The 8278-nt window shown below is 37.7% G+C and overlaps 1 long non-coding RNA gene across 1 annotated transcript; it reads right to left on the bottom strand.

The window, feature by feature from the left end:
* Positions 1 to 3982: 3982 nt before the first annotated feature.
* LOC144646303 (uncharacterized) lies at positions 3983 to 7507 on the bottom strand. The gene is made up of 3 exons (XR_013569390.1): positions 7351 to 7507; positions 6881 to 6943; positions 3983 to 4549 (listed from the first exon to the last, which is right to left on the bottom strand). It is a non-coding gene; the product is annotated as an uncharacterized LOC144646303 (long non-coding RNA).
* Positions 7508 to 8278: the final 771 nt, after the last annotated feature.

The raw sequence follows: 8278 nt of genomic DNA, 5'->3' as shown, positions 1-8278 counted from the left end.
ATTCGAAAGTGGTTTTCGTTGATACGAAAAAAAAACGGGTTTTCACTGAATTGCTTGAAGTATTTTTAGACGTGATAATATTGGCTTAATCAAATTACATTGTGCACGAAATATTTGTTATTCTTTTGTCTTGAAACTTTGAGGAAATTGAAATTTTTGTTTGACAGTAGTGTATGAAAGGCATTTTATAGAACTGAATAAAAAATAAGAAACATTGATAAAGGTTATTTCAAAGATTTATTTTGCCTGATTTTGAAGGGTTTCAGGAGTTTTAAAGAGTGCTGGTAAACGGCTGTATGTTGTTTGTGATTACGGATCTTATTTAGTTTCGAACGCTCTAATTTTTGAAAGGTTAAAACAGGTTAAAACCGGGCGGTTTCATGAGTTTTTTTGGGTAGAAAGGTACGGTGGTGGTCAAAAAAAAAATGTTTAGAAAGGAATGACTGTAGTAGCACGTAAGTCGGAGGTTTGCGTGAGTCACGGGGTATAGTATGCGTGAGCTGGATTTCCGGCGTCATAACGGCATGTTTTGTTAATCGGGCGTGGCCGATTTATAGTTTACCCTTTGGTCGTCCTAGACGATAGTCTCCTGTCGGCTAAAAATTACGGGGATAGCCTGGACCAATCGGTTTCATTTCAGTTTTGACAGTAAATCGTTGTAGGAATACTGGGTCGACTTTTGGGCTAATCTGCAATCTGGTTCTCTTCTTTGCTTCGGCGGGAGGACAGAGGAAAAAGCTTAAGGGGTAAAGTACTAATAATCACCATTGTGAAACTGTAGTTGCTTTGACAAGTTGAAGCTATTTTTGTAAATAAAAGGAGTAACGTCATTGATGTCACGCAATGTTTTTGTGGGAAACTTTTGAAACTAGACGCTTTGCAGGTTTCTACAAATAGCAGTGTGATCTGGCGGTACATTTTTTTTGAGGCGGACTCCACTTTAAAACTATTTTTTATATATTTATCAAGAAGTATGTCGATTTTCATTTCCGCACAGTTGGGCGTCAAAGTCGCCTGTGACAAAGATTAGAATGTTTGCACAACTTGGTTTGGATATATTTTAGATTTGACTAGTGACGTTAGTAAGACACTTCTCAAGACATCAGCAAAACATTGGCAGTGTACAGTATTGGTGTGAACTTGAATGAATTTTTTACGAGATCAGTAAAGCTATCGAATAAAAAGATGACTTGAAAATGAAAACTTCGAATAATTATAATTAAATACCAATTGAATTTTAGATGAGAAATTCCGGAAGTGACATCTGTGTTTAAAATAGGAATTTTTGTACAACTTAAAGTTCCGAAAAAAGACCACATGTTTGGTAAAAATCACAGACAAACATGATCAGGAAAACAAAACAGGCCAATTGGTTTTATTCACGAAAATACAACTTTCTTGAGAATGAGTTTGTAAACAAGACAATGAAATCGAATTACATTTCACACGAAATTTGCATACATTTGAACTTGCAAAAAAGAAGTATCTCTGCCGAGACATAATAGCGTCAGACCTTACATTAATAATTATTGTATTCTGATCTGATTGTTATTTTTTATGCATAACTATTTGAAAGTGGTTCTCATCGATGAAAACAAAACGGTTTTTCATTCACTGCTTGAAGTATTTATAGACGTGAAAACATTCGCTTAATCAAATTACATTCTGCACGAAATATTTTGTATCCATTTGTCCCGAAACTTTGAGGAAATTGAAATCTTTGTGGACAGTACTGCATAAAAGCAGTTTATAGAATTGAATAAAAAGATAAGAACCATATTGATAAAGGAAATTTTAAAACTTTATTTTGGTTCATTTTGACGAAATTCAGGATTTTCAAAGACTGCCAGTAAACGGCTGTATGGTAGCGGGCAGAAGTCGGTTCGTTCTGAATTTTTCAATACGGTATACAAGTTACAGGTCAATAAACAGACCCTCTGTACAGTAAAAAACGTTTTGGGAACAAACCATTGTGAACTCATTTTCTATGTTGATCAGTAAAAATCCTTAGTACGACATGGGGCTTGTTATCAAGTTTGTTAGTACGTTAATACTGCAAGGTGTATAACCTCAGAGAATTATTATCAGTGTGTTTTGTTTTATTAGCGGTTTATACTCCAAGGTCTTGGAATGGGAGATCAAAATTAAGGCAAATTTCTGATATTATCTGATTGCTTGGCACAGATTAGTACGATACTTAATTGGTTAGGAAATTTAAACAAACATTAAATTGAATGAGAGTAGAAAGGGAGGGACAGGTGGGGGTGAAAGGCTAAGGAGATGGAAAGGGAGGGGGAATTAAAATCCATGCTTGGTTATATCACGCAACCTTTGACTTCTGTTGTTTTCTCACAAGAACAAAAATTAAGATGGGGTTCTACCTGAATTTGAATGGAACTTTAAGAGATTTAAAGAAGGGATTGAAGAAAAGAATGGAAACACCTTCAAACAGTTGACCCCCTCGCAAGAGCACTCCGGGTTGTCAGGAGACTGTTAATTTGGTGTCCGTCCACCAATTTTTAACTTCAAATTCAAATTTTAAAATCACATTAAATCTTCAATATTTCTTATTTGTCTACATTTTACTAATCCTTTGAGAAAAACTATCGCCTCCCAGACATCCCCCAAAATCGTTCAAAAATTAACAAAATACTGCAAAACAAATATATATGGGAAAAGTAAAGCTTTTTTGGATTCCTTGAAACGCGGCTGAAATGGTTTTCAGTGTTTTCCAGCCCTTATACTTTGGGTCAGTACTACTATTCTTCACCAGTTTCTATTACAGTAATGGTATGAAACAAATACCTAATCATTGGTCAATAAGTTGTGATCATTTTCTTGACAATAGTACCTGATTAGGAGTTGTATACTGTTCCATTAAAGTGTAAGGACTGGAAAATACTGAAATGCGTCAGCCACCTAAAGCGTTGGAAAACTTGGTCTTCAGGTAAAACCCCGCCTTTATTAAAAGGCTGCACTTTGCTAAGTGTTACAAATTTATATTTTCTAGACTTCTAGTTCAATCGTTTATTTGTATTGTGCGAAATATATTTTTATAAATTGAGACCATTTATGTCATTAAGTAATAATGCAATCTTGAAAACATTCCAGATTTTCATTATTAAATAGAAACACGAAAAATTCAAGTTTGGGAAAACAAGCCTGTCAAAATGACGTTGCCATGGTGATTTCAAGTTACTGGCACAATAACTAATCCTACCAAATTATTGCGAGATAAATTTTCGATAAACGCGCAAAGTTTGGCAGCGTTTGGTTGAATCTTGAAAAAGTTATAAGCGTCAAAAGTCAGCGAGGGCCTGAATAGGTTTAAGTGACTGTTTTTGCAGTGATTTTTACTGTACTGTACCCTGCCTTTCAAGTCAAAACAGATAGCTAATTATCAAGCGCCCGATTTTAAGCTTCTCAAGCTTCTCAAGCTTCTTGTTTTAATAAGGAAAAAGAAGGGTTTTATGCCGGTTCGGTGCGTTCACTCGCAAGCGGGACAGTTGTTACAAATATTATCAACCAATTTTTGTTTCCAAACATTTCTCTGTACTGCTACCCACCCAGGTAGTTGAAGTTTCTGGCTGATAAGACTGTGCTGAAGAACCACGGTCATTCAATTCCTTGCTCAACATTAATTTTATGTGGCGTCTCTCAAAACACTCTTTTGCGGCAGCGCAGAGATCGAGAAATGTTGTCCGGTTAATCGTTGAGAAAATTTCGTCTACGAATAGATACTGAAAATCTCGCCTTTGAATATTGACGATCTTCAAAAAAACTCTTTAAACTTCTTTCCTGCCTTGTAAATTTGTCATTATGGCTTTTTCGGGTACGGTATTTTTAAGTTTCGGAAAAACCATCAGTTTTCTTTTCTTGGATGCTTCGCAAATGTATTGTGCCTGTAACTGAAATTTCGTGATTTTCTACAGCGCCAACTGAAACAATTGTTTATTTTAAATCTATAGCACAACTGAACAAATTTCCCATTTTAATCTCTTTATTTTTTAACCCTTACTTAGCCATTACAGTTTGATTACAAAGGACTGTGATGAAAACACATTTCTAAGAGCAATAGATGTGTTCGTGACACTTTTTCAAAAAGCTTCCTCTATCGAAGTTACAATTTCGATACCATTTATTTTACGTTCTAATTCATCTAGGATTTTCTCTTTATCTGGTTTACATTCGGCCTTTTTGTTATCCTCGTCTGATAAACTTGCGGATCTTACAATGACGAACATAGCGAGCGCACTCGTCATCCCCGAAAGTACTTGCGTAAACTCTCGCCGCGGCCTGAGCTTGTCGGCGGCTCAGACCGACCCCAAAGACAACGGAAGGACAGCTTATCCCGCGAGGAACATGACGAGTGTTGCAGCGAGCGTAATAGGAATTTTTCACTAGTTTCACGCCAAGCTTCTTTGCAATTTTGACAAACCAAGAGATTGGGACGGCCTCGGACTCATCAGGGATCGTGACCAACAGAAGTAAGAAGATAAAGGCAGCAACTGGAATGACTTTCATCGTGCTGAGAAATCTTGCGAGTGTCCTGTTGAAAAGTTAAAAACAGTTTTAATTTATGAAGATTTCATACTTTCACTTGACTAGTTTGTAAAGTAAAAAAATTAATCCTGGAAACTTGTTTTCACTAAGCGTAAGGACTTGTTATCGAACAAAAATGCGAAATCAAGAAATCTTCAAAAAAGATAAAAGTTCAATTGCGGCTTTACACTACTGTAAAAATATGTTAAAATCGTTTGAAATCCAAGCTCAGCTTTTTTTTTTTATCATCAAGGATAAGAACGAAAATTTTCCGCGCAAGGCTTATATACTGATGTAAAGTAAAAACGCGTGAAAAGCGAAAGAATGTGGGGGTAAATGCATGAGCTAAATATAAAACAAAACAAATATGAATAAAGACGAATGACATGATCTAATGAGCGAGTGTCAAAGTACAAAGAGTCTCTAAATATGTTAAAAATAATTATTAAAATAAAAGGTCCGCGAATTCGCTGCATTCCTCTCGGGAGTTGAGGGCAGGTCTGGCGTTTGTATGTAAAACGCCTCGAACAATCGCAGATTTGCGGGGTCGTTTTCTAGTACAATGGTCTTGATTTCGATGCCTTTGTGGACTTAGTTTTGGCACTTTGAAATGTGTTTCTTCACGGAGGAGTTGTCATTGTTTGGGTGTTTTCATGAGAGGCGCTGGGTTGGTCCATTGGTGTTAGATACAATGGGTCGTATTTTAATAGCTGGACAAGTTTTGTGGTCGCGCCTTTCATGGCTGCTCGCCAACGCCCTTAAACCAATGCTGAAGGACGTTCCAGCGCATCTAGAAAAAAGCCTCCAGCTCATCAAGTGCATCCAAGCCGGCGATTTCACCATATCCATGCAGCATCGATGGGGTTTCCTTGTACAGTTCAATACCCATACAAGAGGCCATTACCAACGCCACCGACAGAATTCACACCCCAATACTCCATCTCGCCAAACAAGACATAATTGACCTTCTCACAGTTACGCTAAACAACATGTACTTCTCCTTCAATGGTCAAGTTTACCGCCAAAACGAAGGCCTACCTATGGGTTCCAACAACTCAGGCATTCTGGCCATCCCATTTATGAACAGACTGGAATCCATCGCCCTCTCTTCACACTTATCTATAAGTCCCTACAGGAGATATGTTGATAACATTTATCTCCAGACAACTGATGAGGAAATGGCAGACCAATTCCACTATACAATGAACAATCTGCACCTTAAATTGAAGTTTGAAATTGAGAAACCAGAAATCACACCCAGTGGCCTCTCACTTTCACTAATTGATTTCAATGTCACCATCTCCAAAGACGGCAAAAGCTCTTTTAAATACTACAAAAAAAAAACAGCAAAGAAACCACTATTCGTTCACCACCAATCACCACTACCTGAAAAGTCAAAGATCAAATTCATTCGTAACGAGCGGAAACGTATCGACGATAAATGCTCTACAAAAACGACAGCCACAAAACATCAAAATATGTTTGACGACCTCCTCTGTCTTAACGGGTATCCTGAAGGCACTATAGACAAAACTAAACAATCAGAGAACAATCAGAAAGACCCTCGGCCCCTCGACACTGAATGGTCGTACTTGAAGATTCCATACGCCTCCGAACATCTCAACTACAAAATCACCAAAGTTTTCCGAAAAGAGGGTATACCAGTACGGGTCGCGCACAAGTCATACACCCTCAGACGAGCCCTCTCTCAGAGCAACACGGAACGGACATGCAAGAGGGCCAACTGCCCTATCTCCAGGACCAAATTTCGCTTATTACGCAACGCTGTTTACCAAATCACGTGTAACAACTGCAACCAATACTTCATCGTATCGGGAGCACTACATGCTTTATACGCGATTGAGTAAGAGAACACCTGAACAAACAATGACATCTCCTCCGTGAAGAAACACATTTCAAAGTGCCAAAACTAAGTCCACAAAGGCATCGAAATCAAGACCATTTGTACTAGAAAACGACCCTATTTACGAACATATTTAAAGACTCTTTTTGTACTTTGAAACTCACTCATTAGATCATGTCATTCATTTTTTATTCATATTTGTATCTTTTTATTTAGCTCATGCATTTACCCCCACATTCTTTCGCTTTTCACACGTTTTTACTTTACATCAGTATATAAGCCTCACGCGGAATATTTTTTCTTATCCCTGTTGATGCCGTAGATCGGTGAAAGCTTGGATTAATTTTCATACGATTTTAACATATTTTTACAGTAGTGTAAGGCCGCTTTTATATTTTTTATCTTAAATGCTACAGAAGGCCAACATCCAACGACTATTCAAGAAATCTTCGAATAAGTCACTAATAAACTCACCAGAAAAAGAGCTGTGCCAAGAACGTTCCAACAGATTCACACCAAAGAACAAATGCGTGGCAACTAAAAGAAGACAGTGAGAATATCTTTGTCATTTAAAACGGCTGTGTTTGGTGTTAAGGTATCCCGTAAGGAAGGAAAATTGGCGTTTTCGTTCAAAGTGAAATTGATAAAAAACGGTGTCTCAGATTTTTCTTTTCTTGCTCCATTATTTTTTTTATGAATTTTCAATCTTAAAGAGGCCCTAAAACGCCATTTTAAAGTGCAAAAAAATTATAAATCGAATCGAAATCTGAAGTCGAAATATAAAGTGCAAATAATTGGAAGCAATCAGGTAAACGGATACACTGTTAAGAAAAATGCATCTGCATCTGTAGGGCACAACCAGAATACACAGACAGGTCTGTACGACCAGGTCATTGGCCTTCAAACTAATAGGATTTTGGAAAGAAATAATAAAGCTATTTTACCTTCAAGAGGTTAATCAAGATTTCCACGCTTGGTTGGTGTGCGTTAGGGGCCGAGAGCTTGTCACAGGTTACTCATTTCTGTCTCAAATTTAAACACTTTGTAGAAGAAATAGAACAATAGAGTAGGCGTGGTCTCAGCGCGGTTTCAGCAAAACAGGAAGATACACTGAAATGCGCTATATCGTGATATATTTATCACAAGAGCCCAGCAATATCGCAACCAATAGTCGAGGCTCGAGGACCGGAGAAACCATACAATGGATGCAAGATATCCACGTGGGTTCAATGAACGTTTCTAAACTTGCTGCTGAAGTTGACGAGTTTTGTCTCCATTTCTGCGACGTTTCTCTATATTTATCGTGATATTTTTATCTCAAGGGCCTAGCAATATCGCAACCAATAGTCGAGGCCCGAGGCCCGGAGAAACCATACAATGGATGCAAGGTTTCCACGTGGATTCAATGAACGTTTATTCTAAACTTGCTGCTAAAGTTGACGAGTTTTGTCTCCATTTTTGCGATGTTTCTCTATATTTATCGTGATATTTTTATCACAAGAGCCCAGCAATATCGCAACCAATAGTCGAGGCTCGAGGCCCGGAGAAACCATACAATGGATGCAAGATATCCATTTCTCTATATTTATTCTCCATTTCTGTCTCGAGTTTTGTCTCCATTTTTGCGACGTTTCTCTATATTTATTGTGATATATTTATCTCAAGGGCCCAGCAATATCGCAACCAACAGTCGGAAAAACCATACAATGGATGCAAGATATCCACGTGGATCAATGAATGTTTATTCTAACTTGCTGCTAAGGTGACGAGTTTTGTCTCCATTTCTGCGACGTTTCTCTATATTTATTGTGATATATTTATCTCAAGGGCCCAGCAATATCGCAACCAACAGTCGAGGCTCGAGGCCCGGAG

Source organism: Oculina patagonica, chromosome 3 (genome assembly GCF_052425735.1).
Source record: "Oculina patagonica isolate OP01 chromosome 3, crgOcupat, whole genome shotgun sequence".
NCBI classification, from domain to species: Eukaryota; Metazoa; Cnidaria; class Anthozoa; order Scleractinia; family Oculinidae; genus Oculina; species Oculina patagonica.
The sequence above is the reverse complement of the archived record's forward strand: the minus strand, read 5'-3'. Positions and strand labels throughout refer to the sequence as shown.